A 19,905-nucleotide genomic window follows, 5' to 3' on the forward strand; every position below is an offset into this window, starting at 1 on the left:
CCTGAAAGGAAAAACAAAAACACAACAATCTGCTGAGGGCAAGAAGGGGGGTTCAACCAGCCTCAACTGTAGAATTAACAAATTAATTAGCTAATTTTTGGAGCTGGGGGTACTAGAGAAGGACTGGGCTCTGAGAAGGGGGTGTACATAAAAGCAGGCACCCATTCCCTTACTCCAAAACTGCCTTTTTTTTCCCCTTACATTTTGTCCCTTCTCCTTTCTCACTGACTCCTTATCTTTTTACATTTCAATTGTCCCCAGCAAGGGCAGAATAAAAGCTGTTGGAGAGCAATTATCCAGATAATAGCCCAAAGAGCATCTTTAAATACTCTACTTTGACAATGACAAAACTTCCAGGCTGGGGAAAGGCTTTTAAAAGGGACTTCTTTTTTTCTCTCTTTTTTCTTTTTTTAAAAATTTGAAAGTAACAAATGTGGTTATTTTCTATTAGATAGCTCAAGTTGAAGGTCTAGGCTAGTCCTGGGGGTAATTTCAGATTCACTTCTGAAGAAGGTCTCCACCCCAGTCTTTAATTGGCAATTCAGGCTGACCAAGGAATTAAGCTGGAGTTGTCCCAAAGAGGAGAGGGGAGAAGGTAACAGTGCCCCTGGGAGACAGCTGGAGTTCCTAGGATTGGGAGAGTAGAGGGAGGGTCAGCTCAATTGGCCCCTCCTTCTGGGAACTCAGACCCCAGAGGCTGAAATGCAGATTCCAGCTTCAGTCAGCCATGCCCCTGACAGGCTCAGTCTTCAGAGAGTTAAAGGCACTTCACCTCCTCACACTGGTGGGGGAACTGTGGGCTGGTAAGTGCCACCTGCTGGACAAGACAGGAAAAACACCAAGTCTAGGGGCCTCACAGGAGGGTCTCATTCTCAGGGAAATTCCATAAACTCCTCATGAGACCTGGGCCTCTCTAAACTGGGAAAACCTGACTGGAGTTGACCATGTCTGAGGAGACCCTCTCACAAAAAGGCTACAGAGGCAGGGCAAGAAACAGAAAAACAAGAGGTGAAAATTTCTGATCAACTAAATAGAACCTAAGTTAGAGGTCTAGAATAAGTTGAAATGAACAATAAAGGTTAGGGAACAAAGCCAACCAACAAGAAACCCCTAGGTAAAAGAGTGAAAACGAGCTCCATAATAAACTAATCAAGAAAATCAGATGCCTAGACAATTTAAGATAACAAGCCATACTAGGAAATATGAAATATGGATCAGCCAAAGGAAGAAACTAATAGTTCAACCGAGATACAGGAGTTGAGGCAACTAATGCTAAATCAAATCAATGAGCTGAGGGAAGATATGGCAAGAAACATGAAGGATATAAAGACACTGGATGACCGTAAGGAAGAATTTGTAAGCTTGAAAAAACAAATGGCAGAACATATGGGAATGAAAGGCACAATGGAGATGAAAAACGTAACGGAGGAACTCAACAGTAGATATGAACAGGCAGAAGAAAGGATCAGTGAACTGGAAGACAAGATATTTTAATTCATACACACAAAAGAACAGATGGCGAAAAAAATGGAAAACTATGAGCAGGGTCTTAGGGAACTCAGTGACAACATGAAGCACACAAATATACAAGTTATGGGTATCCCAGAAGGAGAAGAGAGGGAAAAAGGGGCAAAAAGAATAATACAAGAAACATTGACTGAAAATTTCCCAACTCTTATGAAAGACAGAAAATTGCAGATTCAAGAAGTACAGCATACCCCAAACAGAACAGATTCCAATAGGCCTACTCCAAGACACTTAGTGATCAGATTGTCCCATGTCAAAAACAAAGAGAGGATTCTGAAAAGAGAATTCTGAAAGCAAGAGAAAAACAATCCATCACATACAAGGGAAGATGGAATAAGACTATGTACAGATTTCTCTGCAGAAACCATGGAGGCAAGAAGACAGTGGCATCATATACTTAAGATACTGAAAGAGAAAAACTGCCAACCAAGAATTCTATATTCGGCAAAACCGTCCTTCAAAAATGAGGGAAAGATTAAATTATTTTCAGACAAAAAGACATTGAGAGCTTGTGAATAAGAGACCAGTGCTACAAGAAATACTAAAGGGAGTGCTATAGGCTGATAGGAAAAAGACAGGGGAGAGAGGGTTGGAGAAGAGTGTAGAAATGAAAATTATCAGGAAGGGTAAAAAGAAAGAGGAAAAAATAAGACTTGACATATAAAATCCAAAAGAAAAAATGGTAGAAGAAAGTACTACCCTTATAGTAATAACACTAAATATTAATGGATTAAACACCCCAATAAAAAGACACAGACTGGCAGAATGGATTTAAAAACAGGACCCATCTATATGCCATCTACAAGAAACTCATTTTAGACATAAGAACAAAAATAGACTGAAAGTGAAAGGTTGGAAAAGATATTTCACACAAACAACAACCAGAAAAAAGCAGGAGTAGCTATATTAATACCAGACAAAGTAGACTTCAAAAGTAAAACAATTAAAAGAGACAAAGAAGGACACTATATATTAACAAAAGGGTCAATTCATCAAGAAAACATAACAATCATAAATATTTATGCACCAAGCCAGAATGCCAAAATTCATGAGGCAAACACCAAGAACACTGAAAGGAGAAGTAGATACTTCAACATAACAGTTGGAGACTTCAATACACTGCTCTCATCAATGGATAAAACATCTAGACAGAGGAACAATAAAGAAATTGAGATGTTGAAATGTACAATCAATGAACTAGATTTGACAGACATTTATAGAACACTACACCCCACAACAGCAGGATACACTTTTTTCTCAAGTGTTCATGGAACATTCTCTAGGATAGACCACATGTTGGGCCACAAAGCAAGTCTCAACAAATTTAAAAATATTGATATTATACAAAACACTTTCTCGAACCATAATGGAATGAAGCTGGAAATAAATAACAGGCAGAAGGTCGTGAAATTCACAAATATATGGAGGCTAAACAACACCCTCTTAGAAAACCAGTGGGTAAAGCAAGAAATTACAAGACAAATTAATAAATATCTCGAGACAAATGACAATGAAAACACAACGTATCGAAACTTATGAGATGCAGCAAAGGCAGGCTCAGAGGGAAATTTATTGCCCTAAACGCCTATATTAAAAGAGAAGAGAGAGAAAAAATCGACGAATTAACTGTTCACCTGGAAGAACTAGACAAAGCACAGCAAACCAACCTGAAAGCAAACAGAAGGGAAGAAATAACAAAGATTAGAGCAGAAATAAATGAAACTGAAAGCAGGAAAACAATTAGAAAATCAACAAAACCAGAAGTTGGTTCTTTGAGAAAAATCAATAAAATTGACAGACTCCAAACTAGGCTGATGAAAAAGAGAGAAAGAGAGAAAGAAAGAAAGAAAGAGAGAGAGCAGATACAAATAAATGCAATCAGAAATGGGAAACAAGACATAACTACTGACCTTGCAGAAATAAAGGAGATAATGAGAAGATACTATGAGCAACTATATGCTAATGAACTAGACAACTTAGACGAAATGGACAACTTCCTAGACAAGCATAAAACAGCCAATACTGACTCAAGAAGAAAAAGGTGACCTCAACAAACCAATCACAAGTAAAGAGATTACGTCAGTCATCAAAAAGCTCCCTAAAAAGAAAAGCCCAGGACCAGATGGCTTCACATGTGAATTCTACCAAATATTAAAGAAAGAATTAGTACCAATCCTGCTCAAACTCTTCAAAAAAAAAAATTCAAGAAGAGAGAAAGCTACCTAACTCATTCTATGAAGACAACATCACACTAATACCAAAACCAGACAGAGTAATATTTGACCTTTGCATTGGCAACTGCTTCCTTTTCCTCTTCCGAGGACAGTACTTAGAGGCATTCAGAATGGTCCAGCATTTAACATACCACCATAGGCTATCCTACAATACTGCCTCCAACAAAACTATGCTGTCCTGAACCCTGGTAAAAGAATTGTTTACCTTTATACCAAGGAGGTAGGGAAGGCACCAAAATCTGCATGTGGCGTGTGCCCAAGCCGACTTCAGGGTGTTCGTGCTGTGAGGCCTAAAGTTCTTATGAGGTTATCTAAAACAAAAAAACATGTTAGCAGAGCGTATGGTGGTTCCATGTGTGCTAAATGCGTCCGTGACAGGATCAAGCATGCTTTCCTCATTGAAGTGCAGAAAATTGTTGTGAAAGTGTTGAAAGCACAAGTACCAAGTCAGGAAGCCAAATAAAAATACATGAAGCTTTTTTGAATTAAAAAAAAAAAAAAAAAGATAAAGATACAACAAAAAAAGAAAATTATAGACCAATCTCTTTAATGAATATAGATGCAAAAATCCTCAACAAAATACTCACAAATCAAATCCAACAGCACATTAAAAGAACTATACACCATGACCAGGTGGGATTTATTCCAGGTATGCAAGGCTGCTTCAACACAAGAAAATCAACTAATGTAATACACCACATCAATAATCAAAGCGGAAGAACCACATGATAATCTCAATCAATGCAGAAAAGGCATTTGACAAAATTCATCTTTTCTTGATGGAAACACTTCAAAGGATAGGAATAGAAGGGAACTTTCTCAACATGATAAAGGCAATATATGAAAAACCCACAGCTAACATCATACTCAATGGGGAAAGACTGAAAGCTTTCTCTCTACGAGCTGGAAGAAGACAGGGATGCCTACTGTCACCACTGTTATTCAACATTGTGCTGAAAGTTCTAGCTAGAGCAATTAGGCAAGAAAAAGAAATAACAGGCATCCAAATTGGAGAGGAAGAAGTAAAACTTGTACTATTTGCAGATGACATGATTCTATAAGTAGAAAATCCAGAAAAATTTACAGCAAAGCTACTAGAACTAGTCAATGAATACAGCAAAGTGGCAGACTACAAGAGCAACATGCAAAAATCTGTAGTGTTCCTATGCACAAGCAATGTGCAACAAGAGGGGGAAATCAAGAAAAAAATTCCATTTATAATAGCAACCAAAAGAGTCAAGTATTTAGGAATAAACTTAACCAAGGCCACAAAAGACCTTTACACAGAAAACTACAAGAAACTGCTAAAAGAAATCAAACAGGACCTAAAAAAAAATGGAAGAACATACCATGTTCATGAATTGGAAAACTATAGTTAAGATGGAAATTTTACATAAACTGATTTATAGATACAAGGCAATACCAACTCAAATCCCAACAACTTACTTTGCAGAAATAAGAAAACAAATAAACAAACTTATTTGGAAGGGCAAGGTGCCCCAAATATCCAAAAATATCTTGAGAAAGAGGAACGAAGTGGGAGTTCTCACACTACCTGACTTTGAAACAGATTACAAAGCTACAGTGGTCAAAACAGCATGGTACCGGCATAAGGACAGAGATACTGACCAATGGAATCAAACTGGGTGTTCAGAACTACACCCTTGCACCTACAGACAATTATCTTCAATAAGGCAGTAAAGCCAAAGTAACTGGGACAGAGCAGCCTCTTCAATAAATGGTGTTTGGAAAACTGCATATCCATTTCCAAAAGAATGGAAGAGGACTCCTATCTCACATCTTTTACAAAAATTAACTCGAAATGGATCAAAGACCTAAACATTAGCCCTAAGACCATAAGACTCTTAGAACAAAATGTAGGGCAATATCTTAAAGATTTTGTAATAGGAGGTGGTTTCCTAGACCTCACACCCAAGGCATGAGCAACAACAGAATAGACAAATAGAATCTCCTCAAAATTAAACACTTTTGTACATCAAAGAACTTTGTCAGAAAAGTAAAAAGGCAGCCTACGCAATGGGAGATGATATTTGGAAACCACGTATCAGATAAGGGTTTAACATCCCGAATATATAAAGGAATCCTTCAATTCAACAACAGAAAGACAGACAATCCAATTAAAAAATGGGCAAAAGACATTGACAGATACTTTTTTGAAGAGGAAATACAAATGGTTCAAGAACATATGAAAAAAATGCTCAACTTCACTGGCTATTAGGGAAGTGCAAATCAAAACCACAATGAGATATCATCTCACACCTACCAGAAAGGCCATTATCCAAAAATCAGAAAATTACAAGTGCTGGAGAGGATATGGAGAAAGAGGCACACTTATTCACTGTTTGTGGGAATGCAAAACGGTGGAACCACTCTGGAAGACAGTATGGAGGTTCCTCAGGAAGTTAAGAACAGATTTGCCATATGACCCAGCTATTCCATTGCTAGGTATATACTAAGAGGAACTGAAAGTTAAGACACAAACACATTTGTAAACCGACGTTTATTGCGGCATTATTCACTATTGCCAAGAGACAGAAACAGCCCAAATGTTCATCAGCGGATAAGTAGATAAACAAACTGTGGCATATACACATGATGGAATATTATGCAGCTGTAAGACAGAACAAAGACATGGAACATAAAATAATGTGGATGAACCTTGAGGACATTATGTTGAGTGAAGTTAGCCAGAAACAAAAGGACAAATACTGTATTTTCTCACTAACATCAACTAACCTTAATGAGCAAACTCTGAGAGTTAAAAGCTGATAACACAGGCTACCAGGAGATAGAAAGGGGGTAGAGATCGGGCATTTGATGCTGAAGGACTATAGAATGTTCAACAGGATTGATTGCATAGATCCAGAAATAGACAGCATAATACTGTGTGGTGGTAGCACAATACTGCAAGTACACTAAACAAAGATGTCTGTGAGTAAAGCTGAAAGAGGTGGGATAGGGGAATGTATGACACCAGAGGTAAAGATAGATGATAAAAGACTGGGACTGTATAACTTGGCAAAAACTGGAGTGGCCAATGACTGTTACTAAACGTACAACTATAAAAATGTTTTTACATGTGGGAGAACAAATGAATGTCAACCATGCAGAGTGTTGAAAAAGGGATGGTATTTGGGAAAAAACATAATCAAAGCAAACTGGAGCCTATGGTTAATAGTGACATTGTAATATGCTCCCATTAAATGAAACAAAGGCAAAAAAAAAAAAAAAAAAAACCATATACAGAAGAATAATATAAACTTCATAAAAACCAGATACCCCTTGAGTGGGTGGCGGTTTCAGGAAGGATGGAGTTCCCCAGGTAAGGTTCTGTTTCTTGATCGAGGAGCTGATTACATGAGTGTGTTTAGACTGTGAAAATTCATCATATATATAGCTATAATATATATTATTGGTGAACATATAATAAATCAATAAAAATGTCTTTAAAAATAGATGGATTAAATAACAATGAACTAACTGACAAGATAGAAACATCACATGGGCACATGAATAGTAACAGATTTTAAAACTGGATGCCATCATTGTGTTAGGCATCCTCACAAATCTAACATACTGTCTCCTTAAAACAATGAGAAGATAATGAGTAAGAAATTCTTCATGTTCCTAAATTTCAATGAAGACTTTCTGTTATAGAGAATTACCCACTAATATCTTTAAATCCTTATTTATGTTCAAAGTGTTGGGAGGGAGGAGGTAATGTGGACTCATACAACTTCATACCCTGTATCCCACTGTCCATGTACAGAAAAAAAATGTTTCTTACAACCCTTAAAACTAATTCAGCAATTGTGAATGAAAAGTGGACACCTGTACTTCTGGCTGAATCACAGACAGAATTAAAGGAATTTCAAAAAGAAACTATCACTTTCTATTAGAACTTTACATATCACTAGTTATTAATATACTTTTTAAACTAAAGAGATGGAAATCTTTGACTTCATTTCACTTCTAATTCATTTCATGTGAAAACAATCACTGGAAATATTCCAACATCACCTCATTAAGTGAACAGACATAATCCTCAGTTTTCCAGTCAAATACGAATCAAATCTAATCAATGAGTTTCTTGAGGCATAGTCAAGTACTTTAACAACCAAGTTCACATGAATATCACAGGGCAAAAATATGAGTACTCAGAGCACATAACATTTAGTGAGCATCCACTACGTGCCAAAGAAACACACTTTCTCGTTTAATTCTCATAAAAACTTCACTGCAAAAATTCTGTAGAAAATGGAGAAGTGTTTTAGGCACAGCCATTGAGGCACAACACAGACATAGCACTTACAGCCAGACTAAATCTACAGAAAGCAGCAGCTCTTTCTGCTAGCCATAGGACTAGCTGGAAACCAGGAGAGAATACTTGGAAGAAATACTGTTGTTGTTGTTGTTTTTAAAGCACATGTATTTTCTCCTTCTAACTACATATGAAAACTCAGTGCTCCACATAACTTTAATGAAAAAAGAAAAATATCTTCTTCAACAGAAACCACAGAAGCAAGATGTACTCATCCATACCCAGGAAGCAATAACATTTCTTCTACACATCTGAGGGAATTTTTTAAGCACCTTTAAGATTTAGAAAAATATGTAAAAAATCTTTTAAATTAAATATCCCTATGTTGTACTCTCCCATAGAAATAAAGGATGGTGAGCAACTCCTGGAAAGGGAATCAGATTCACAGTGTTCAGAGTATATATTTTTTTCTACTTGAAACTTTTTCAGTTTAAATTTATTTTGAAAGCAGTTTTATTGAGATATATTCACATACCATATGTGCCAGTTTGATGTATTATGTCCCCCAAAATCCCATTATCTTTGATGGAATCTTGTGTGGGCAGACATATTAGTGTTGATTATATTTTGGAATCCTTTGGGTGTTTCCATGGAGATGTGATTCAATCAACTGTGGACAACACCTTTGGCTGGATAATTTCCATGGAGGTGTTGCCCCACCCACTCAGGGTGGGTCTGAATTAAATTACTGGAGCACTGTATAAGCTCAGACAGAAGAAGCAAGCTTGCTACAGCCAAGAGGGACACTTTGAAGAATGCACAGAAGCTGAGAGAGGAGCTGCTGATGAGAGACAGTTTGAAGATGGCCGTTGAAAGCAGACTCTTGCTCCGGAGAAGCTGAGAGAGGACAAACACCCCAAGAGCAACTAAGAGTGACATGTTTGAGGAACTACAGCCTAGAGAGAGATGTCCTAGGAGAAAGCCATTGTGAAACCAGAACTTTAAAGCAGATGCCAGCCACGTGCCTTCCCAGCTAATAGGTTTTCCGGACACCACTGGCCATCCTCCAGTGAAGGTACCCAATTGTTGATGCGTTACCTTGGACACTTTATGGCCTTAAGACTCTAACTGTGTAACTAAATAAACCCCCTTTTATAAAAGCCAATCCATTTCTGGTGTTTTGCATTCTGGCTGCAATAGCAAACTAGAACACCATACAATCCATGTAAAGTGTACAATCAATGTCTTCTAGTATATTCATTGAGTTGTGCATTCATCACCACAATCAATTCTAGAACATTTTTGCCACTCCAAAAAGAAAACCCTATATCCCTCAGTAGTCACCTCTCAATCCTTCTATCCTTCTCTAGCCCGACATAACCACTACTCTATTTCTGTTAGAACATTTTTTTTTGTCTCTATAAATGTATTTATATTTACATTTTATATAAATGGAGTAAAACAGTATGTAGTACTTTGTGTCTGGTTTCTTTCACTGAGTATAATGTCCTTTGTTTTTTCCGCAACTGAAGGAAAAATATTCACTTATTACTATTCACTATAGTCCATAGTTTGCTTTAGGTGTATTTTTACCCATATACCACCCTACTATTAACGCCTTATAATATTTCATTATTTGTTCTAATGCATGGAAAAATATTTTTATATTTGTACTATTACCACACTCATCACCCACAAGAGGGTTCACTATGTTATACAGTCCCATGTTTCATCCTCTGGCTTTCCTTCTAGTGTCAAACACAACTCTAAACTTTTCCTTTCAAACAAAATTGCACCCACATATCATCACTGTTAATTACACTCACTATAATGGGCTACCATCACCTCTATCAATTTCCAAACATTTAAAATCAACCTTATTACAAACTGAACAAATTAAGCATCAGCTCCCCATTCTCTGCCCTTATTCTATCTTCTGGTGACCTCTATTCTAGAGATTAATACGATACCATGAGTTTGTTAGTTATATTTAGTTCATACATGAGGATATACAATATTTGTCCTTTTGTGTCTGGCTTATTTCACTCAACATAATGTTCTCAAGGTTCATTCATGTTGTCACATGCGTCAAGACTTCACTTCTTCTTACAGATGAATTTGCATATTTCCATCATTTACATATACCACATTTTATTTATCCATTCATCATTTGATGGACACCTGAGTAGCTTCCATCTTTTGTAAATAATGCCACTGTGAACATCGGTGTGCAAATGTCTATTCGCATCTGTGCTGGTTTGTAACTGTTATGTACCCCAGAAAACACCATGTTCTTTTAATCCATCCTTGTGTGCAGACCAACTGTGAGTGGGACGTTTGGTTAGGTTGTTTCAATTGGAATGTAACCTACTGTGCCGGTTTGGATGTTATTGTGTCCCCCAAAATGCCATGCTCTTTGATGCAATCTTGTGGGGGCAGATATATTAGTGTTGACTAGCTTGGAATCCTTTGATTGTTTCCATGGAGCTGTGACTCAATCAACTATGGGCGAGACCTTTGATTGGATAATTTCCATGGAGGTTTTACCCCATCCATTCAGGATGGGTCTTAACTGAATCACTGGAGTCCTATAAAAAAGTTCACAGACAGAAGGAGGTGCTGTGGCCAAGAGAGACACTTGGAAGAATGCACAGGAGCTGAGAGTGAAGCTGGAACAACCTGGCATCAGCAGACACCAGCCACATGCCTTCCCAGCTAACAGAGGTTTTCCAGATGCCATTGGCCTTCCTTTGGTGAAGGTATACTAATGCTGATGCCTTCATTTGGACATTTTCATGGCCTTCAGACTGTAACTTTGTAACCAAATAAACCACCTTTATAAAAGCCAATCCATTTCTGGTATTAGCAAACCAGAACACCTACCCAATTCAATTTGGGTCTTAATCCTTTACTGGAGCCCTTTATGAGAGGATAAAAGGCAGAAACACAGAGAGCTCAACAAAGCTAAGAGATGAAATCCAGAGTTTGCCCAAGAGAAGATAAGAGAGGATCCACAGACACTCAGAAGGAAACACTCAGAGACATTTTGGAGAGAGCCACTGAAATCAGAACCCAGGAGAGAAGAACCAGCAGACGTCACCATGTGCCTTGACATGTGACAGAAGAACCCCAGATGCCAGCAGCCTTTCCTCAGAGAAGGTATCTCCCTCTTGATGGCTTAATTTGGACATTTTCATGGCATTAGAACTGTAAATTTGTAAACTAATAAATACCCATTGTAAAAACCAACCCATTTATGGTATATTACATTCTTTCAGATTTAGAAAACTGAAACAGCATCCCTGCTATCAGTTCTTCTGAGTATAAACCTAGTAGCAGAATTGCCAGATAATATGACAGTTCTATATAATTAACATCCTGAGGAATAGCCAAACTGTCTTGCATAGCAGGTATACCATTCTATATTCCCAATAACAGCAAACAAAGGTTCCTATTTCTTGACATCTCCAACACTTCAAAAGGTAGGAACTGAAGGAAACTTCCTAGACATAATAAAGGGCATATTTGAAAAACCCACTGCTAACATCAGACTCAATGATGAGAGAATGAAAGCTTTCCTTCTAAGATCAGGAACAAGACAAGGATGCCCACTGTCACCACTGTTATTCAACATTGTGCAATAGTTCTAGCTGGAGAAATGAGGCAAGAAAAAGAAGTAAAAGGCATCCAAATTGGAAAGGAAGAAGTAAAACTTTCACTATTTGCAGATGACAAGATCCTATATCTAGAGTTTCTCAAAACAAATCACAAAAAAGCTACTTGAGCTAATAAATGAGTTCACCAAAGTGGCAGGATACAAGATTGACAAGCAAAAATTGGTGGTATTTCTATAAACCTATAAACTAGTAATGAGCTATCAGAGGAAGTAATCAAGGAAAAAATTCTATTTACAATAGCAACTAAAAGAATCAAATACCTAGGAATAAACTTAACCAAGGATGTAAAGAACATGTACACAGAAAACTACAAAACACTGTTAAAAGAAATAAAAGAAGACCTAAATAAATGGAAAGACTTTCCATGTTCATGGATTGGAAGGCTAAATGTCATTAAGATGTGAATTCTATTCAAACAGATCTACAGATTCAATGCAATACCAACCTAAATTCCAACAGCTTACTTTGCAGAAATAGAAAAGCAAATTATCAAATTTAGTTGGAAGGTAAGGGGCCTTGAATAGCCAAAAACATCTTAAAAAAAAGAATGAAGTAGGAAGCCTCACGTTTTCTGGCTGAAGTATAAAGCCACAGTGGTCAAAAACAACATCGTATCGGGATAAAGATAGGCATACTGATCAATGAAATTGAACTGAGAGTTCAGAAACAGACCCTCAGATCTATGGTCAAGTGATTTTTGACAAGGCTCCCAAGCATACTGAACTAGGACAGAACAGTCTCTTCAATAAAAGGTGTTGAGAGAACTGGATATCCACATCCAAAAGAATGAAACAGGACCCCTACCATACACCCTACACAAAAAAATTAACTCAAAATGGATCAAAGACCTAAACATAAGAACTATTACCATAAAACTCCTAGAAGAAAATATATGGGAATATCTTCAAGATCTAGTGACAGGTGGGATTTTCTTAGACTTTATACCTAAAGAACAAGCAATGAAAGAAAAGATAAATGGGACCTCCTCAAAACTGAATACTTTTGTGTTTCAAAGGACTTTGTCAAAAGGGTGAAAAGGCAGCTGACTCAATGGGAGAAAACATTTGGAAACCACATACTTGATAAGGGTTTGATATCCAAAATATATAAGGAAACCCTACAATTCTACAATAAAAAGACATACAACCTGATCGCACTACTAGGTATTACCAAGAAGTATTGGAAGGAGAGACTTGAACAGGTATTTGCTTACCAATGTTCACAGCAGCATTATTCACAATTGCCAAAAGACGGAAACAACCTAAGTGCCCATCAACAGATGAATGGATAAACAAAATGCAGTAATATACATAAAAAGGAATATTATTTAGCAGTAAGAAGGAATGAAGTCCTGAAGCATGTGACAAAATAGATGAACCTTGAGAATATTATGTTACATGAAAAAGTCAGACACAAAAGGACAAATATTGTATGATCTCGCTAATATGAACTAATTATAATATGTAAACTCACAGCCATAAAAGCCAAAAAAGGTTACCAGGAGACAGAATGAGGCTAGAGAATGGGGGGGAGTGGTTGCTTAAAATGTGAAGAATTTTTAACTAGGTTGAACATAAATGTTTGGAAATGGATAGAGGTGATGATAGCAATTATTGTGAGTATAATGAATAGTGCTGAATTGGGGGGGGGGTGAAAAGGGGAAGTTTAGAGTAATGTATGTCACCAGAAGGAAAGCTGGAGGTTAAAACATGGGAATGTATAACACAGAGATTCTTGTGGTAGACGATGACTGTAATTGTATAAAAATAAAAAGTTCTTTCATGAAATAGAACAAATGAACAACACTAACACTAGGAGTTAATAACAGGGGTATATGGGAAAAAAGGTACCTACTGCAAACTATGGACCATAGTTAACACTGATACCTTAATATTCTTTCAAACAGTAACAACTGTACCACACCAATACTAGGGGGTCAATAATAGGGGTGGTTAAGGGATATAGGATGTTTTGGGTTTTCTTTTTTATGTTTATTTCTTATTCTGGAATAATGAAAATGCTCTAAAACTGATCATGGTGATGAATGCACTATGTGATGATACTGTGAACCACTGATTCTGAATGGATTGTATGGTGTGTGAATATATCACAATAAAATTGCATTTTCAAAAAAGATAGGGCTGACCCTGCACTTTGCATTCACCTTGGGCAGACCTTCTTGATGGGAGAGCTGAACTCTGAAGGAAAGCACCAGTCAATACAAAGCCAACTTGGAAAGACTGTGAAAGTTTTTTTTTCCCCTTGATTTCTTTGGTTTTATTAGTGCTTTTTACAGGTGCTAACAAGCAAACGAGTAGAGTAATGATAAATCTATGGATTAGACATACAATGTACAAAGATATAATTTGTAACAAATAGAAAAAAAAGGTGGAACTTACAGGAAGACGGCAGATTAGGAGAGGCAGAGGAAAATTCTCCTCCATGAAAAACACTAGATAAAGGAAAGAAAGCGCTCCAGAACAGCAGTTCTTGGGTTCCACCAGCCAGGAAGGGACTTCTACACCACATAGTGAGGACGCAGCTGGAGAGGCAGACATATTGCAGTTAGGACAGTTGAGTGTTTGGCCCAGAACGCTGCCGGGAAAGGCAGTGGGACCTGGCTGACGAGCGCAGAAGAGAGCAGTCTTCCATGCCCTGTGTGCCTTTCTCAGCAGTTGGCTGGGGTGATAACCCTTCACAGCCCGTTGGCCGAGAATTCCCATGTCAGGAACTGGCAGCTAGAGATGGCTGCTGAGTGTGGAGCAAGAAGCTTTCTAAGCCCCATGCACCCATCACAGCAGTTGGCTGGGGAAATAACACTTCACAGCCCCTGGCCGAGATCCCATGAGGGAACTCAAGATTCGGCGGACTTGTGACTGTAACCAATCTTCCTCCACAGAAACCCACAGTGTGAACAGCTGAGAGGCAAGGGCATGGCACGGAAGTGCCAAAGGAGCCCCTGCCCAACCACAGGGACTGTGGTGCGTTTGAGCTGATAGGTGAGACGTACAGCTCCACAGTCCCAGAGTGGTCCACTCGCAGCCCTGGGAATTGCCAGGACCACTGTGCCCTAGAGCGGACTCCGTGCCGAAATGCGAAGAACCTGCTCCCCTTCCACAGGGTGGGCAATCCCCAGTGCACACAGAAAATTGGTGCACTGATTGGATTTCCACCCAGTTTGGACCCCATCCAGCACACAGATGAGGTAGGGAGAGAGCTGGCTTGAGGGTAAGAGGTGGTCCAAAAGCACAATCTGCTGGTAGGACAGGGTTAGGGTGAGTTCTCCACCAAGCTCTAGCTCTGCCAAATTATAGGTAAATGTTCAAATAATCCTGCACATCCTAAAATAACCTTATGAACATAAGCAAAGGCCATGAGGCCAGAAACAACAGAAAATCGTAAAGCATATGAAGAAACCAGAAGATATGGGCAATTCAAACAACCAAATTAAAAAGCCAGAGGAGACACAGAACTTGAAACAATTAATCAAAGAAGTATACATTCTAAAACGTTCTAAAAAAGAAAAAAGTGGGAGGACTTACACTTCCTGACTTTGAAGTCTACTATAAAGTCACTGTAGTCAAAACAGCATGGTATTAGCACAAAGACAGACATACTGATCAATGGAATCGAATTGAGAGTTCACAAATAGACCCCCAGATCTACAGCTGACTGATCTTTGTTAAGGTCCCCAAATCCAATAAACAGGGACAGAACAGTCTCTTCAACAAATGGGGTGGGAGAACTGGATATCCATATCCAAAAGAATGAAAGAAGACCCCTACCTCTCACCATACACAAAAATTAACTCAATGTGGATCAAAGACCTCAACATAAGAGACAGTACCATAAAACCCCTAGAAGATAATGTAGGGAAACAACTTCAAGATCTAGTATTAGAAGGTAGCTTCTTAAACCTAACACCCAAACCACAAACAATAAAAGAAAACATAGACAAATGGGAATTCCTCAAAATCAAAAGCTTCTGTATCTCAAAGGAATTTGTCAAAAGGTAAAGAGGCAACCAACTCAATGGGAGAAAATATTTGGAAACCATGTATCTGATAAGAGACTGATATCTTGCATTGTGCCAGTTTGGATGTATTATGTCCCCCAAAATGCCATGCTCTTTGATGCAGTCTTGTGGGGGCAGACATACTAGTGTTGATTAGGTTGGAATCCTTCGATTGAGTGTTTCCATAGAGATGAGACTCAATTAACTGTGGGTGAGACCTTTGATTGGATAATGTCCATGGAGGTGTTAACCCACCCATTCAGAGTGGGTCTTAACTGAATCACTGGAGTCATATAAGTGTTCATAGTCAGAAGGAGGTGCTTCAGCCAAGAGAGACACTTTGAAGAACGCACAGGGGCTGGGATCAGCAGATGCTAGTCAAGTGCCTTCCCAGCTAACACAGGTTTTCCAGACACATTGGTCTTCCTTTGGTATACTTGTGTTGATGCCTTTATTTGGACATTTTCATGGCCCTCAGACTGTAACTTTGTAACCAAATAAACCCCCTTTATAAAAGCCAATCCATTTCTGGTGTTTTGCATAATGACAGCATTAGCAAACCAGAACAGATTTTGGTACCAGAAAAGTGCAGTGCTGCTGTGTTTGCAAATACCAAACGTGTTGGAACGGCATTTTAAATGGATAATGGGAAGATTCAGAAGAACTGTGAGAAGCTTGATAGAAAAGGTCTACATTACTTTGAAGAGACTGTTTGTGGAAATATGGACTCTAAAGACACCTCTGATGAGGGCTTGATCAGACATGATGAATGTGTCATTGCCAACTGGAAGAAAGGTGATCCTTGTTTTAAAGTGGCAAAAAAATTGGCAAAATTGTGTCCTGGTGTTGGATGAAAGGCAGAATTTGAAAGCGACGAGCTGGGATACTTAGCTGAAGAGATCTCCAGACTACATGTGGAGGAAGCAGCCTGGCTTCTCTTTGCAGCTTACAGTAGAATGCGAGACAAAAGGAATAAGCTGAGAAATGAACTCTTAGGTTCAAAGAAACCAAAAACTGATAGTTTGGAAAATTCTGGGCTTCCAAAAAGTGAGACCCCAGAAGCTAAAGCCCTACATAAGGATTTAACCAAACATGGAACCCAACTGCCATTTCAGTACAAGCCAGGTTTGGAGATGGAGTTATCCAGAAGGGATTGTGGAAAGTCCTATTGTTTTGACCCCTGTGTGCTTCATGCCAAGCCAACAAGATTTTGGCAAGATCTATATAGAAGGAGCCACTGTCAGTCTGGACTGGAGGGAACGGAGAAAGAGCAAACTGAAGGAAAAATTTCTTCAAAGACAGAACCACGGAGGTTGAGGTCTGGAGTCAAGAAATCTCAGGCAAGCAGAGCAGAGCAACCCATGCATGTGGAAAGGATGAGTTTGCCCCAGAGGCAGAGGGCGGGCCTTTCGCCTCAATGTTCAGGAAGAGTGCTGCCACCCCAGGCCTCAGAGAGGGTGGAGCACATTCCCCGGGGACTGGGGAGAGCCTGGCCACCACCTCACTGTTCTGAAGGGGTTGAGCTGTGTCCCAGAAATGGAAGAGTCCAGGTGCTGACCCTGTTTAAGGAGGCTGGGACCAAGAAGTTGGTCTCCCCAATGTGTGGATATGTTGGAGCACTCACCCCAGTGTTTGGAGAGAAAAGGGCTGCTGCATAAGCCTTTGGAAAGTGTGAGACTGCCGCTCTCTCAAGCCCCAAGGATAAAACGTCATTCTATAAATGACTCTCAAGACTTTGAAAACTCCTGAAGTTTGCCCTGCAGGTTTTAGGAACTGTTTTGGTCCTGTTAACCCTGTTTTCCTTTCAGTTTCTCCTTATGGCAATGGGAATTTTTATCCTATGACTGTCCCTCCTTTGTATATTGGAAGTACATAACTTGTTCTGAGTTTCACAGGTCCACAGCCAGAGGGGAATTTTGCTTTAGGAAAGACCATGCCTGTAACTGATTCTGATGGGCTTTTTTACTTACCTATTGTTATTGAAATGATTTCAGCTTTTTTGATATTGTGTGGGGATGAATTGTATATTGTATACAAAAAGACCATGTCATTTTGGGGTCCAGGGGGTGGAATGTGCCAGTTTGGACATATTATGTCCCCCAAAATGTTATGTTCTTTGATGCAATCTTGTGGGGGCAGATGTGTTAGTGTTTATTAGGTTGTAATACTTTGACTGGGTGTTTCCATGGAGATGTGACTCAATCAACCGTGGGCAAGACTTCTGATTGGATAACTTCCATGGAGGTGCTACAGCCAAGAGAGACACTTTGAAGAATGCACAGGGGCTGAGAGTCAAGCTGGAACACAACCTGGGATCAGCAGACACCAGCCATGTGCCTTCCCAGCTAACAGATGTTTCCAGATGCCACTGGCTTTCCTTCAGTGAAGGCATACTTGTGTTGATGCCTTCATTTGGACATTTTCATGGCCCTCAGACTATAACTTTGTAACCAAATAAACCTCCTTTATAAAAGCCAATCCATTTCTGGTGTTTTGCATAATGGCAGCATTAGCAAACTAGAACATGCATATATAACTCAATGCCAATAGTACAAACAGCCCAATTATAAAATGGACAAAAAATACGAAAAGACATTTCTTTGAAGAAGAAATACAAACGGCTAAAAAACACATGAAAAAATGTTCATCTTCACTAGCTATTAGGGAGATGCAAATCAAGACCATATGAGATACCAATTAGAATGGCTGCCATTAAACAAACAGGAAACTACAAATGCTATAAAGGATGTGGAGAAACTGGAACTCTTATTCATTGCTGGTGAGAATCTATAATGGTACAGCTGCTGTGGAAGATAGTCTGCCCGTTCCTCAGAAAACTAGGTATCAAGTACCCGTATCACCCAGCAATTTCACTTCTCAGTATATACCCAGAAGATCTGAAAGCAGTGACACAAACAGACATTTTGCACACCGATGTTCATAACGGCACTGTTCACAATTACCAAGAGATGGAGACAATTCAAGCATCCTTCAACAGATGAGTGGATAAACCAAATGTGGTATACACGTGAGGGAATATTATGCAGCAGTAAGAAGGAATGAGGTCTTGAAACATATGACATCAATGAACCTTGAAGACATAATGCTGAGTGAAATAAGCCAGACACAAAAGGACAAATATTGTACAATCTCCCTAATATGAACTTATTATAATAAGCAAATTCACAGAGTTAGAATCTTGATTCTAACTTACCAGCAGATAGACTATATTTAGAGAATGGGGAGTTGCTGCTTTATTTGTATAGAATTTCCATTTAAGTTGATTGTAAAGGTTTGGAAATGGATGGTGGTGATGGCAGCACGATTCTTTAAGTGTAATTAACAGCACCAAATTATATAGGTGAATAGGGGGAAATTTATGTCATTAGAGTAAAAATTAAATATACAACATAGGAATGTATAACAGTGAACCCTATTACAGACAATGGACTATGTAGTTAATAGTACAAGTATAAAAATGTTTTTTTATGGATTGTAACAAATATACAACACTAATACAAGGTGTTAATAATAGTGTGATATGTGGAAAAAATACACCTAATGTAAACTATGGACAATAGTTAATAGCACTATTTTAACAATCCTGTATTTTATGTATGATTGTTCTGTAAACCCACAATTTCTCTAAAAAAAAAAAAAAAAAAAAAAAAGACTGGTAAGGAAGGTAGGCTTGACAAAGTGAAAGACCTCATTTTTCTAAACAATCTTGGTCAAAAGTTAATGTTAGCAAGTACATTATTAAATGACATGTCTAAAATAATAAGAGTTGCACCAGGAATTTTTTTCAGATGAAATTCTGCATGAAAACACTTCAGATACTCAACAGAACACTGGAAATGTTTTACATGTGCTATGTCCTACATGGTAGTCACTGGCTACATGCGGCTACATGCGGCAAGAGAAGTATACAGTGTTCTCTATAAGGACTCTTCCTTAAAGCTCCACCAAACCCCTTGTGTTCATACTCCTTTGGCCACATCATATTCAAGTGGCTGATCACATACACCACCAAAAAGTGCTAGAAATGTAGTCTTTATTCCATTCAGCCCAGGCTAGACTAAAGCCCAAGGGTACAGAAGCAGATGTAGAGTCTCCGCCATAATGTGTGTATGTATCTACTTTTTCAATATTTTTTTATCACTGCCAGAT

General features: G+C 38.6%; 1 protein-coding gene and 1 pseudogene across 4 annotated transcripts in view; one reads left to right on the forward strand and one right to left on the reverse strand.

Annotated features, from left to right (window-relative positions):
• Nucleotides 1–19,905, reverse strand: part of ROCK2 (Rho associated coiled-coil containing protein kinase 2) — a 213,213-nt gene that overhangs the window by 163,965 nt on the left and 29,343 nt on the right. The window lies entirely within an intron of this gene.
• On the forward strand, nt 3,872–4,224 carry LOC119516617 (annotated as a pseudogene).

This window comes from Choloepus didactylus, chromosome 20, assembly GCF_015220235.1.
Source record: "Choloepus didactylus isolate mChoDid1 chromosome 20, mChoDid1.pri, whole genome shotgun sequence".
NCBI classification, from domain to species: domain Eukaryota; kingdom Metazoa; phylum Chordata; class Mammalia; order Pilosa; family Megalonychidae; genus Choloepus; species Choloepus didactylus.